Source organism: Oryctolagus cuniculus, chromosome 7 (assembly GCF_964237555.1).
Source record: "Oryctolagus cuniculus chromosome 7, mOryCun1.1, whole genome shotgun sequence".
Lineage (NCBI taxonomy): Eukaryota > Metazoa > Chordata > Mammalia > Lagomorpha > Leporidae > Oryctolagus > Oryctolagus cuniculus.
This window is the reverse complement of record NC_091438.1, coordinates 135,763,751-135,777,158: the sequence shown is the minus strand read 5'-3', so window position 1 is coordinate 135,777,158 and position 13,408 is coordinate 135,763,751. Positions and strand designations below refer to the sequence as shown.

General features: G+C 59.9%; 1 protein-coding gene across 2 annotated transcripts in view; it reads right to left on the bottom strand.

Moving 5' to 3' along the window:
* The window catches only part of GRIK3 (glutamate ionotropic receptor kainate type subunit 3), a 238,118-nt gene that overhangs the window by 144,709 nt on the left and 80,001 nt on the right, over positions 1-13,408 (bottom strand). The gene's annotated exons all lie outside the window — the stretch shown is intronic.

The window sequence follows — 13,408 nt, the reverse complement described above, 5'->3', positions numbered from 1 at the left end:
CCTCCAAGCAGAGGAGGCTGCATTAGACCGTGGAGACCCTGTGATCTTCAGGTAGGGTGCAGGTCAGCCCCTCCCCCAGTCCAGGACCCAGGCACAGAGCTCAGGCAAAGTCCAGACTAGGAGGCCTGCGGCAGGAAAGAGGGAAGGCATGGGACTCACAGGGATCTGGGGCCTAATGCACACTGGAGGGGAGGGGGAGGGACGTAGGCAGCCTTCCTCTGGCTTGGTTCCTTCCTCCACACCTGGCCATTGCAATCCCACCAGCAAGGCTGTTGTCAGGGGCCTGGCTAATCAGAGCCCAAGAGTGCTGGTGCACTGGAGTTCCCGGGCCCCTCCCCCTCACTATTCTCCCCAGTCCCAGTCCTGGAAGTAATTCCAGGTTAAGAATCTGGGCCACCACCAGGCCAGCGCTGTGGCATAGTGGGTAAGACTGCTGACTGTAGTGCTGGCATCCCATGTAGGCGCCAGTTCGAGTCCCGGCTGCTCCGCTTCTGATCCAGCTCTCTGCTATGGCCTGGGAAGGCAGTGGAGGATGGCCTGGATCCTTGGGCCCCTGCACCACATGGGAGACCTGGAAGAAGCTCCTGGCTCCTGGCTTCAGATCGGCGCAGCTCCGGCCATTGCAGCCAACTGGGGAGTGAACCATCGGATGGAAAACCTCTCTCTCTGCCTCTCCTCTGTCTATGTAACTCTAACTTTCACATAAATAAATAAATTTTAAAAAAGAATCTGGACCACAAAATTCCTGGCAAGAGGACACAAATAAATAATGAGGAAATAAATAAAAGAGAAAGGAATGAGCGGGGGCCAAACTACAGGCGGTTTGTTCCAGTTCGTTCATTCATTCAATCATTCATTCATCACCTGCTCTTGCCAGACCCCAAGAGCACAGCCGTCAGCAAGGCTGAGCAAGGCCCGGGCTGCTCTCCTGCACTAGGGCCTGGGAGGCGCCCTGAGAGGCCAGGGCTGGCCCCTCCCTCTGCTCCAGGCACTGCCCTGATCTGGCTGCAGGGGAAAGCTTGAAGGCTGGGCAGAGTCTGGCCTGTGGTCTGGCCCAAGGAGAGCCACAGCACCACGGGAGGTGCGGCCCCTGCCCCTGGGTGCCGTCTCCCCAGGCTCCAGGGCAGCGCATCCCGGGAAACCCAAGAGCCGTGCACAGAGGCTCCACGTGCGACACACAGAACGGGTCCAGAGCTGGGGGCTGGGATCTCCTTCCGCCACAGGCTGCAGCCACCTATAAGCCCCGCTCCCCGCCCCTGGCGGCAGGCGGGAGTAGGAATAAAAGGGGAGGAAGGAGGACAGCAAGTTCCCCAGGGCTGGCTCTGCGGCTCCACAGGAGAGCTGGAAGGCATGGGTGGGTTCTGGATGTCGGCGAAGGTGCTTCATCTCCTTGGGGTTCAAACACTAGAGAGAGCCGGCAACGCCGCTCTGGCTGGAAGGGCTGCAGGACGCCCGGGGACTGGTGCAGTCCGCCAGGCTGGGAACCTGGGGTTTGAGCAGGATGGAGGGTCGCAGACACCTGAGCAGGGGAGGGAAGAGGAGGAACAGAGGGAGAGAGAGTTCTTGGCTGCAGGGGACTTGCCGGAAGAGCCAGAAACCACGAGAGAGACCCGAGCCAGATCTGAAGGAAACAGGAATGGGGGCTCAGCGACCCCAGGGATGGCTCCTCCACCCTCACCCCTGGCAGGAAGTCTCCCCTCCCACGGTGCCATGCTCCGCCCCTGCAGACCCCTTCCCTGCCAGCTCCCAAGGCTGCTGCGCGGAGCCCTTGGGAGCACGGGCTTGGGAATCAGAATCAGTTTCTTCCCCCATACAAGGGGAGCGCGACAGCCTGGATCTCTCAAGGTGGCTCTGACTTCCTGGGAGCTTCTGTCTGCAGCACGCTCGGCAGACGACACAGGAAGAGCCTGGGAAAGGGGGACTGGCGCCCCCTTTGTGTTGAGACCCTCAGCCGCTGACTGCAGCGCCCTCTCTGACCAGAAGGTAAAGTAGAGTCACCCGAGTCCCTCCGGCCTGTGGGCAGCAGGTGTGCCCAGCTGGCCCCACCCCCTGGCCGCCAGCCACACTGTTCATTAAGCAAATGGCCCACAGCGGCCAATGATCAGTGGAGCACGCGGGGGGACGCCTCTCGGAAGCAGGCCTCATCGGAGGCTGGCGCCCAGCTCATTTAAAGATCTAAGTGGGCCGGCGCCGTGGCTCAGTAGGCTAATCCTCCACCTTGCGGCGCCGGCACACCGGGTTCTAGTCCCGGTCGGGGTGCCGGATTCTGTCCCGGTTGCCCCTCTTCCAGGCCAGCTCTCTGCTATGGCCAGGGAGTGCAGTGGAGGATGGCCCAGGTGCTTGGGCCCTGCACCCCATGGGAGACCAGGAAAAGCACCTGGCTCCTGGCTCCTGCCATTGGATCAGCGCGGTGCGCCGGCTGCAGCGGCGGCCATTGGAGGGTGAACCAACGGCAAAGGAAGACCTTTCTCTCTCTGTCTCTCTCTCTCACTGTCCACTCTGCCTATAAAAAAAAAAAAAAAAAAAAAAAAATCTAAGTGGAACATATTTCTCCTGATGCGGCAGTTTCAATCGGCTTGTATTGTCTCCAGATAAACAGCGGGGTCACAGCAATTAGTTTCCTGGACAAAGCACCAGTTTAGGGCGGAAGGCGCAGTGGAGTAGAGAGGGATGGTGGAGTAGAAAGCGAGCGGGCAGCTGAGGGCCGAGGGCCGAGCCGGCCTCTCCGCTTACGCCTGGGCCTTCTGCTGGTGCAGGGATAGCCTTCTAGACTCCTGGGTTGCCGCCAGGGAATGGAAAAACCCAAGTGTCAATCATGCACTTTGAGAACTGGCAGGGACTTGCGACATCATTTAGGCTGATCCTGCGACATCATTTAGACTGATCCTTCATGCCACACGGAGGAGGACGCGGGAGATGTGCGAGTGAATACAGATGGCTCCATGTTGTCCATCAAGTGAGCGGCGGCCCTGGGGGCTCCGGCAAAGGTGTTCCTAGGTAACCAGCATCCCCCCCTACACACACACACACACACACACACACACACACACCCCGTAGCTTCAAAGGCACTGCAGGGGGCTGGCGTCTCATCAGCCCGCTGTCCCTGCACAGAGGGAGCCACTGGGCTTCCTTCATTCAGAGCTCAGGGGTTCGGTGATCTGTCCAAAGTTACGCAGCTGAGGAGTGATGGCTTCAGACACCTGTCTTCCCACCGCCCTGCGTCGTGTCTTTCATTCCCACGGGTCACCAGGGAGGGGCAAAGCCCTGCTGTGTCCCAGGAGACCCATCTTCTGGAGCACCCTGGGTACGGACAGGACAGGGATCCACACCCACAGTCTCCTGGGCCAGCGCTGACACGGGAGCCTGGGAGTGGAGGCAGAAGTGCACCCCAGAGAATGCAGGGGACGCTTGCCCTTGGCTGGGCGGCGTGGGGGTGTCAGTGGCATCAAGGAACTCAGCCGGCAGGGCGGGATCTAAGCCCAGGGGGTGGGGCCGGCCCAATGCACTACTCCTGATACAGTCCCTGACCTTGACCACGTGGTCGTTAGCGCTTCCTCTGATAACACGGGGTCAGACGGTGAGAAAAGGCAGAGGAGGCAACGGAGACGCGAGGAAGATGAAAGGAGGAGGAGCCGAGGAGACTCCTCGGGTGTGGACGGTACAGGGGGAGGCGCTGCGGGAGGAGACAGAAAGGAGGACACGGGGCGGGGGAGGGAGGAAGGAGGCTCAAGGGGAGGAGAAGGAGAAGCAGGAGGGAGGCGGTCGGAGAAGGGCCGGACCATCTGCCGCCCAGCCCGCTCCCGGCCGGGCGTTTCTGTCTGTTCCTGTGCTGCCCGGGTCACCCTCGCGTGCCTTTCTGCTTTGTCCTCCCCCCTTCGGGTCTCCACTCCCCCTCGCCCTCCTGTTTGCCCCTCAAAGCCCCTGCAGCAGCTGATGCCCAGTACGTTTTCTTTCCATGAAACCAGGGCCGGTTTGACTCCGCACTGTAACTGCAGGGCTCAGAGCACCGCCTGCCTCTGGTGGGCCCTTGATGCTTGTAGAATAAGCACACAACCACCCTGCCCTGCCACTGCATGCACTCCGTGCTACGCACATCAACAATGCTTCACAGCTATCCCAATGACCCCGCCCACCCTATACCACCTGCCTTTGACTCAGCTTCAGTGCCGCCTCCTCCAGGCAGCCCCCCTGCTCACACCTACCTCTGTCACTCCCGTGACGGCTTGTTTGTAAAGGACTAGACTTCCATCGCAGGGCTATAGTGTAGGTTCCTGGATAAGAATAAAAATGCTAGGTCTTACCCTGCTGCCCCACTCAACACGTGGTACCAAACAGAGGAGGCACCCAGTACAGCACAGCAATGAGAGAGTGAAAACTTGATCCTGCAAACGTTTTCTTCAAACTTGCCTCCTCCAAGGCAAACTCGAGCTTGGCTGAGGCCCTACTGCATGCCAAATGCCCTGCTGGAGGAATTTCTACTGTGTTCCAGGACCTGTAGTAGGCGAGCCCCTACTCTGTGCCAGGCTGCCTGCTGAGAAAGCACCTACTGTGTGCCAGCCTGAGTGGCCCGGATGAAGCCCTACTGTGTACAGATCTCGTATGGATGCGTTTCTAGGATGGAGACGGTAACTCTGTGCCTGGCCTGGTGCCATGCTGGCCGCGAACCTGCTCCTGCTAGGTTCTGCACCAGGCACTGGGCGACCAAGGGGAGCACAGGGCAGCCCTCTGCCTTCAAATACCTCACCGTCAGCCTGGGGCAAGCAGTAGAAGGAGAGCACGGGGCGGTTAATAATAACTATTTATTCTGGCAAATTGCAAGTGTGTGGAGGGCCATCTGTGCACACAGCTCCCTGCCTGCTCCTCACCAGCAAGGCCCAGTGCAGGAACCCAGCTCGGCTCTGGGGAGCAGCTGGGCCTTCCATCAACTTGTCAATGCCCCGGGGAAGGAGCTCCCAGCCTCCTTGCCTCCAGCCCTCAGCCCCCGGCCGGTCAGGTGGACGGGGAGGAGCTACTCTGAGAAGACAGCCGCTGTCTGGCACGAGGGCTCTGGGGGCGCCCCTCCCTCCTGCCTGAGCTGAGTTGGCCTCATGTGGGCTGGAAGCTGCTGAGGGACCAGGGCATGCGGGCAGCTCCCGGGGACACCCTGAACATGAGGTCCAGGGTGCTCAGGCTGGAAGGGTGGGCAGCACACAGCCTGTGGGTTCCGGAGCGGGCCCAGTGACAGATCCACCCAAGGAGTGAGGGCAGGAACTGGGGAGGGTCCCCTGGTCCCCTGGCTGCCCAGCCCAGCAGCGCGGAGTGGGCCTCGGACTGCTGGCCCTTCTGGAAGCAGGAGACTAACCTGAGCGCCGCCCCGGAGACACAGTTCTTTCCTCAACTTAGTCTTGCCCCTGAACTACACTGAACCTTGACCTTCACCCAGTATGACCTCTGGCCCCAGCTGTACGCTGATACACACCTACTTTTCATGGTGGCCTCTGGTCCCTTGTCTGAAGCTACTGGAGGCCCCCACTGCCTCCCTCAGCTCTGAACAGACAGGAGATGAGGGCCCCCGCCCCCTGAGAAGGGCAGCCAGCCCAGTGGGGCACAGAGAGCTCTGACTCCCAGTGACTGCGGAAAGAAAGGGGAGCACGTGACTCAGTTACCCAGGGGAAGAACACGGCTGGCATTTGCTGAGCCCTTGCTGGAAGCAGGCAGCATCCTAAGTGCTTCGTGTGTACGAACCTCTCCCTCCTTACAACCCCACCACACAGAGAGGAAACACGCGCAAAGTGGCCAAGCGCCCTTCCCAAAGCCACACAGCTGCGAAGTGTCAGAGCGGGATCTGAGCCTGGGCCCCATCTGGCTGCCCAGTGCCTGTGTGTGCCTCGCATATCAGAGTTGCTCTTGATATGTGTCAGGTTGAGCTTCAGTGCATGCACACACACATGTTCACATACATGCATACACACATGCAACATACATGTGTGAGTGTACACGCGCATATTCACACGTGTTCATATGCACACGTGTATATGCAGCATACATGTGTTTGAGCACCTGCATGCATATACATGCAAGATACACTGGAACAATATTCACACACATACACGCATAAACATACATATACCATGCACATATACACATGCCTACACGCAACACACATACTGATATACTGGTGACTCCACACACTATACATATACACACACACACACACACACGTACACACACATACTCATGAATACACACACTGCACATACAGACTTGCACCCATATACACACACCCACGTGCATTCACACACACACACCCACACCTCCATCATCCTATTCCTTCCTTGGAACAAAGCAACGAAACGGTTCTTCTTTCCCTAATCCTAGAGGTGTAGAAATTGGCACTCTGCAAGGAGATGTGGCTGCCAAAGACAGCCCAGCGGGGCCCGCCACCCTGGCACCCAGACTCACGTTTGCCCAGGTACTCGTTCCCTCTGACAAAACGCACGCCCGCTGCCTGCCCTGGAGAAGGTGACAGCTCTCACAGCAGCACCGTCCAGAAGAACCACCTTGAGTCTTCCGGCCTGGGCCCCTGCAGGCTTTTGGCCACTGGCAAAACAACGTTTTGCAGGGAGCCGCAGGTACGCAGGGCCTCCCTGAATCCTGACAGCTGGGCAGTGAAGTGGCCACCTGCGTGAGCTCATCCCTCTCCTCTTCCGGGCCCAGCTAGATGGAGTCGCAGGCAGACAGAGCCAGGAGCGACTTTGGACGCCAGTCTCGGGCTGGTGGAGATCTCAGCAGGGGCACGGGGCGGGTGGCGGGGGAGGTGGCCCAGGGGCACCCCAGTGTCCTGCTGTTCGTCCTTAAAGCCCGCCTTGATAGAGACCGTGGAGCGGAACTTGGCCTTCGCGCTCAGGATTTGCAGGAAGTGATCTCAGGAGCGATCGCAGGCACCCACCTGCCCTTGTCCCTCAGGTACTCCCCGGGCCCAGCTGCCCAGGACGCCAGGGGCCTTGATGTCACGGGGCGGGGGAGCGGAGCGCGGGGCGGAGCCTGCGTTGCAAATGAGGTCCCTGGGTTGCTGCAAGTCAGCCTGTGCGGGGCGAGGAGATTTAACTGTGGGCAGAGCACAGCGCAGGCCAGGAAAGGAGAGGGCCAGACCGGCTTCGTGGGGGGAGCCAGCTGGGGCCCAGGCGATGCGTGTCACCCCGCACTTCCCCAGAGTCCTCTGCGTGAGCGCAGGAGGGGGCGGGAGCCGCAAAGCCCGCAGCACCCTCCGAAGGGAAGAACCACAGGACACAGCGAAAGGCAGAACTGAGCACGTCAAGGGCACGCACAAGGAAGGGCCAGTAAACCCCCCAGCGTCCTTGGCCAGGAGCAAGGGCACAAGGAAGCAGGGGCGCTAGACAGCCTGGGGTCTCCAGTTTCTCCTTCCCTGCCCTCCACTGGAGGTGGCCACGTGACCGCGGAGGGCCGAGCAGCCCGCAGCCAAGGCCCCTGTCGGCAGCAGCGCGGTTTCTGTCCTACTTCCATCGGCAGCGCCAAAGCCGGCCTCGCGCCGATTAATGAGGCCACGGCCGAGGCCCTGCGTCCGGGGACTGGCCGTGTTTCTGGGTGGCCAGGTACCTGAGGCTAAATTAACTTTTGAGAAGGGGCTTCACAGCCAGCACCTTTGCGGTTTTGACTTCTGTACTCTGCTTGCTTGCTAGCTTGCTTGCTTGCTTGCCCCACTTCTCGCAATGCGGTTTTGGCTTCTGTACACTTGCTTGCCCCTGGTTTCGCAAGTCCCCTGTTTCGCAGGCCGAATTCCCGGAACTGAGAAACGGCAAACAGTTCCCGGGGCTGTACAATCAGGGGCCGCAGTTGCATAGCACAGTTATCTTCTGTTTAAAGTGATTCCTTCACTTCCTCCTTTGCAGACTGTAGTCTTTACATTCAAAAGCACCAATGAAGTGCGTGGAGTCGCAGAGACAGCCATATAGGGAATAAGAAAGTACTTGCATATGTGCCTGTTTGTATCCAATTATATAAGCTCTGTGTGAACTGGGCTGGGGGCTCTCCTTTGCCATACCGCTGTTCCTGGGAAGGTGGGGAGGATTCAAGTTCAAACTCGCAATAAACGATCCCTGCAATTTGCTTCGACTTTTGGACGCTGGTGGCCTCTAATTCTTGGGGGTAGTCGATCATCGGGCACTTCACTTGACTTCCCTTTGCACACTTCCCCTGGGCAGCGCAGGAGGAAGGAAGAGAGAGGCAGGAAGTGAAAGGAGGGGAGAAGAGGCAGCACCAGAGGGAGGAAGGCGAAGGCAGGGGGCGCAGGTGGACGGGCGGGGAGGGGGCTCGGGAGGGCGGGGTCCTGGGGCGGGAAGCGGGAGGCTGCTCCAGGGGCTCCACTCTGCCTGGCAGTCCCTCTGGGCCTCTGTCTCTCTCTCAGGAGCGGGAGTGGAGGGAAATGGACATTCCTGCCTAGCAGCCACGTCAACCCACACCCTGCCCAACCATCTGGCTGGACAGGCTGGGAAGAGGTTCAGTGCAGGAAAGTGAGCCTCACAAAATGACAGGGTGCGGGGATGACTAGAACCAAGGTTCGTCCTGCTGACAAGATGCTCCACCCACCCCGCAACGAAAGCCTGCGCATCCCTCAAAACCCTACCCCAGGAGCCCCTCCTCCAGGAAGTCTTCCAGCCCCCCCCCCCCCGACCACGGCCTGTGTTTCAACTTTCCCTCTGGCCTGCACAGTGTTCCAAGCAGCAACCCCCACGATTCATCTCCATGCCCCAGGTCCCTACACAGGGCAGGTGCCGAATGAGTGACTGAATGAGATCAGACTTTGCAGTCACAGAGTCTGGGTATGAACCCCCACTCCACCTCCCTCTCATTAGCTCTGTAACCACCAGGGGGCTTCCAAACCTCTCTAGACTTCAGTTTTCTCATCCCTTAAATGGACCCAGTGCAGGATTGGAAAATAAACTGTAAGATAGTCCTCCACTTGCATGCATGCTGAGCCCCTACTGCGTGTCAGGCAGGCTCTGAGTAGCCAGCGGAGACTGAACGGGCATGGCCCTGGCTCTCTTGGAGCGTGTCCTGGGATGAGCAACCTGACTCCTAAAATGGCAATGAATTAATGAACATTCAGCTGTGCTAGGTAGGGAGGAGAAAGTAAGACGGGATGATGGGGAAAAGGCGAGATGGTGGGATCATTTAGAGAGCTGCAGGGGCGAAGCTGTCCCGGGAGGAGGAACGGCACCTGCTGTCCAGGGCAGGTGTCAGGGAAGGTGAGGCACCCGCAGGCCCTCTGAAGGGGCGCTGCAGCCTGACCGGGACTGCCTGGAGGAGGAGGAAGTGGGGAGAAGACAGCGCACCCGCTGCCTTCCACTCCTTCATTCATTCGGCGCAGGTTGGAGGCACAGCTCCTGGTCTGCGCAGGCACCGAGCCTCACTGCCAGCTCTGAGGATGCTAGGAACGGGTGCTGGAGGCCAGAAAATTCCCAAGAAACTTCTCCACTGGGCTCAGGCCAGTGCTAAGGGGTGCCCAGGGCAAGCAGTGAGCACAGCAGATGGCAGAACTTGGCCTAGCTCAAGTCAGGCAGGGGTGGGTCAGAGGAGCCTCCCGGAGGAGGTGACATTGAGACCCGCAGGGTGAGGAGTCAGTGGCCCAGCAGAGGGCCTGGGTCTTAGTCTAAGGGCAAGAGTGAGCTGTTGGTATCTTTAAGAAGGCAGTGCCGCCGGCGCCGCGGCTCACTAGGCTAATCCTCCGCCTTGCGGCGCCAGCACACCGGGTTCTAGTCCCAGTTGGGGCACCAGATTCTGTCCTGGTTGCCCCTCTTCCAGGCCAGCTCTCTGCTGTGGCCAGGGAGTGCAGTGGAGGATGGCCCAAGTGCTTGGGCCTTGCACCCCATGGGAGACCAGCATAAGTACCTGGCTCATGCCATTGGATCAGCACGGTGCGCTGGCCGCAGCGGCCACTGGAGGGTGAAACAACGGCAAAGGAAGACCTTTCTCTCTGTCTCTCTCACTGTCCACTCTGCCTGTCAAAAAAAGAGAAGGCAGTGCCACGATCACATCTGTAGATCCCATGAGGGAACGTGGAGGGCTCGGCCAGGGCAGCTGCTTGCGTGGTGGTGACAATGGCCCAGGGCAGGTGGGTGGCAACGAGTGTGTAGGGGGAGAACTGATGTGGGCACACCCACAGCTGAATCTACAAGATGCAGAGACAGATGGGGCAGCGGCCAGGGAGGAGGGGCAGGAGGCAGTCAGCAGTGAGACCCTGCGAGTCTCCGGCTAGGGGAACATGTGCCTGAGGCTGCCACCGCTGGGCGCTGGGGGCTTGGGAGATGACCACATGGAGGCGCAGGGCAAGAGGAGGGGGACAGGGGTCTGGAGAAGAAAGGAGAAGCCCACAGGGGCCTTGCTAGTGGAACACTCAACGGTGGCCCTGGAAGGGCTCCCAAGGGGAGTGCCAAGGGGCACCCTGAGTGCTGACTGCTTAAAGGAGCAAGACACTGGGAAGGGCACCCAGAGATAAGAGGCCACCTGGGAGCCACAGTGGGGCTCCTTTTCCCCAGGTGCTGCCCCTGCGGTCAGATACTCTGGGCCTCCGCCCTCTGTGTTGGCTGCTGGGCCAAGCCCTGGCCTCTCTTCCTGAGGACAGCATCCTCCCCAGGCACGAGGTCAAGGAGGCCGAAGACTGACGGGTGTACTTGCACTGGGGCGTCAGCGGAGGCTTCCTGGAGGAGGGGCTGTGCTAGGGACTCACCGACAGGGAGGACTTCTCGGAGCCAGGGGTAGGGCGGGCGATCCTGCTGGGAAGCCCTGGCCTATCTCCCTGGCGCCCACACATCCCACACCTGGGATCTTGTCAGTCACTAGCCACAGAGGTCCTGGAATGTGGGCCTGTCCCGGGCCCGGCACGCAGCACCAGGCTCGGAGGATTTGCTCAGTGAAGGGTCACGGAGGGCCTTCCCATGGGAGAAGCCACTTGCCAATCCCAGGCCAGTGCACTCCTTCAAGGCAGCAGTGGGACAGAGGCCTGGAGAGGGCCCTGGGCCGCAGGCTGGTGCACACACACGCGGTCTTTATTGAGTAGGGACTGGGAGCCACTCAAGGCTGGGAGCGAAGGCGCTGTGGAGTGGCGTGTGCCCGACAGCGGGACGTCTTGGGGAGGGAGACGGGCTGCGGCTGGCAGCAGGAAAACACACAGAACTGCTCTTTGTTCTGGAAGACAGGTAGCTGGGGCTGCCCGTGATGACTGCTGAGCAGGTGATGGGAGGAGTGAGCACACACGTGCACCTGCACACACAGACACACACACATACACACACACACACACCTATCACAGGCAGAGACCGAGTATAGACACAGCAGCTCAGGCCACACAAAGATGCTCTCAACATGGGAGTCTAAGCGTGGAGGGAGAAGTGCCCGACAGTGTGGACACACAGGCACACTCTCACGTGTACACACACACACACACACACATGCCCACAGGAATCCTGGGAAGGGTCCACTCCTTCCAGGCCAGGCAGGAAGTCCATGCCGGCTGTGCATTGGGCGATGGTGCTTCCTGCAGTGCCTGGCTGGGTGGCAGGCAGACGCTTCACTCCCAGCCCCGAGAAGCCCCAAACAGCCCTCAGCATGGTGAGGGGCACCCCACGGTGGGCCTTCTGCTCACGGATCCGCTGAGGCATGGGTGAGCGCCTCAGCCCACCAGGTCCTACGATAGCAGCAGTGGGGAAGTGACCGCCTCCTGGTTATTGGAGGGCCTGACAAGGCTGTCCTTGACCTTGGCAGCAGGACCAGAGAGGGGCAGATGTGGGTGGCAGGGGCTGGGACTGACCTGACACTGTACTGGCTGTGCTTCTTCATTCACATGTGTCCGTGAGGTACATACGTGCACACACGCACACAATGAATGTGCACACAGACACAGGACCACACATCAGATACACTCCGAATCAGGTGCCCTCCTTGGGATGTGTCACCTGTCACCCGAACACAGAGCCACAGCCATACAGCACATACACTCCCCCAGCACCCACAGGCACTCACCACTGCCCAGATACACACAAACACAGGGGCATGTGCACACACAAGCACGTGTGGACGGCTGTAGCCGTGCCCACCGCACTCACACGGGATGCACTGAGCACGCTCATAAACACCCTGACACACGCCGACACACACAGACACATGCAAACCGCATGGGCTCACGAGCTCACACATATGCTCACACACACATTTGCAGAGTGTGGCTGGCCTTTCAGGCTCTTGGTCTAGTTACCTGAGGGTCCCCTCATTGCCTCCCTGCCCCCTGCTCCACTCCTGGTCAACAGGGCCGAGGCTGGGGTTCTGGCCGGGCATTCTGTGAGGAGTAACAAGGCTCATGGCCAAGCCATTAGGACAAAGGCTCAGCACCTAGAACCACAGTCTCAGAATTGGTGGGTGGCCAGCCATGCCAAGAACAAGAGCCTGGAGGCACCTCCTCCTCGGGCCTCCAGGCTCCTAGGGAGGCCAGGGGGGCAGCAGGATGACCTCAGTGGGGCAGGTGTCCTGAGCCAGGAGTCCTCCGCTGGGGAAATGCATGTCCCAGGATCTCTGAGGCCAGCCAGACTCAACACCAACCTGTTTCCTCCTCAGGCTCAGACAGGAAATGGCTCAGCAGGGGGCAGCAGGGAGGGGCGAGGCCCTGGGGAGAGAGCACCTGGCTGCTGGGCGTTGTGATTGGTGGGAAGGGGCCACCGCTGGGCCTGGCCAAGGTGCTGCGCAAGCAGAAGTGCAGCCAAGGAAGTTACTTAGGAAGATTAAATGAGTCAGGGCAGCACGAGCCACTGAAATGACGCACAGCCTCCATTGTGAGTCTGCCACAATTTCCCGGGACGGCCGGTGCCTCCACACACACACACACACACACACAGACCCTGGAGGCGGCAGACAGGAAGAAACCCGCTAACTCCTTCCGCGCCGGGGTGCAGCTGGCAGGCGGCCAGGCTTCTTGCTCCCGGGAACGGGGCTCCCAGGGCCTCGGCCACCCTGACCATCACACTCTGGGCCTGCCGAGCTGAACCCTGGCAGGGCCCTGCAAGAGGCTGACCCTGCTCCCAGCATCCTTGGGAAGGTGATGGGGGCCCCGGATGAAGGACAAGAAGTAGGCAGGGGAGTCATCAAAATGGGACTGGCCGGAAGCTGATGCTTGGCGATGGCAAGAGCACGAGCACTAGGGCTGGCTGTGCCGTCCCCCCTACTTTTGTAGATGTTTGAAAGATTTCTGAAATAAAAGCTCTGGAACCTCGCTTTAATTACACACAGCATTCAACCCTTGGTCATTCACTTGCATCCACATTCATTCAACCATCCCAGGGTCTCCTAGGCCCTGCCCTCGGAGAACTCACAGTGGGGAGACTGCCCTGGTCCCTTGGCAGGACCGTGCTGCCTCTGGGTG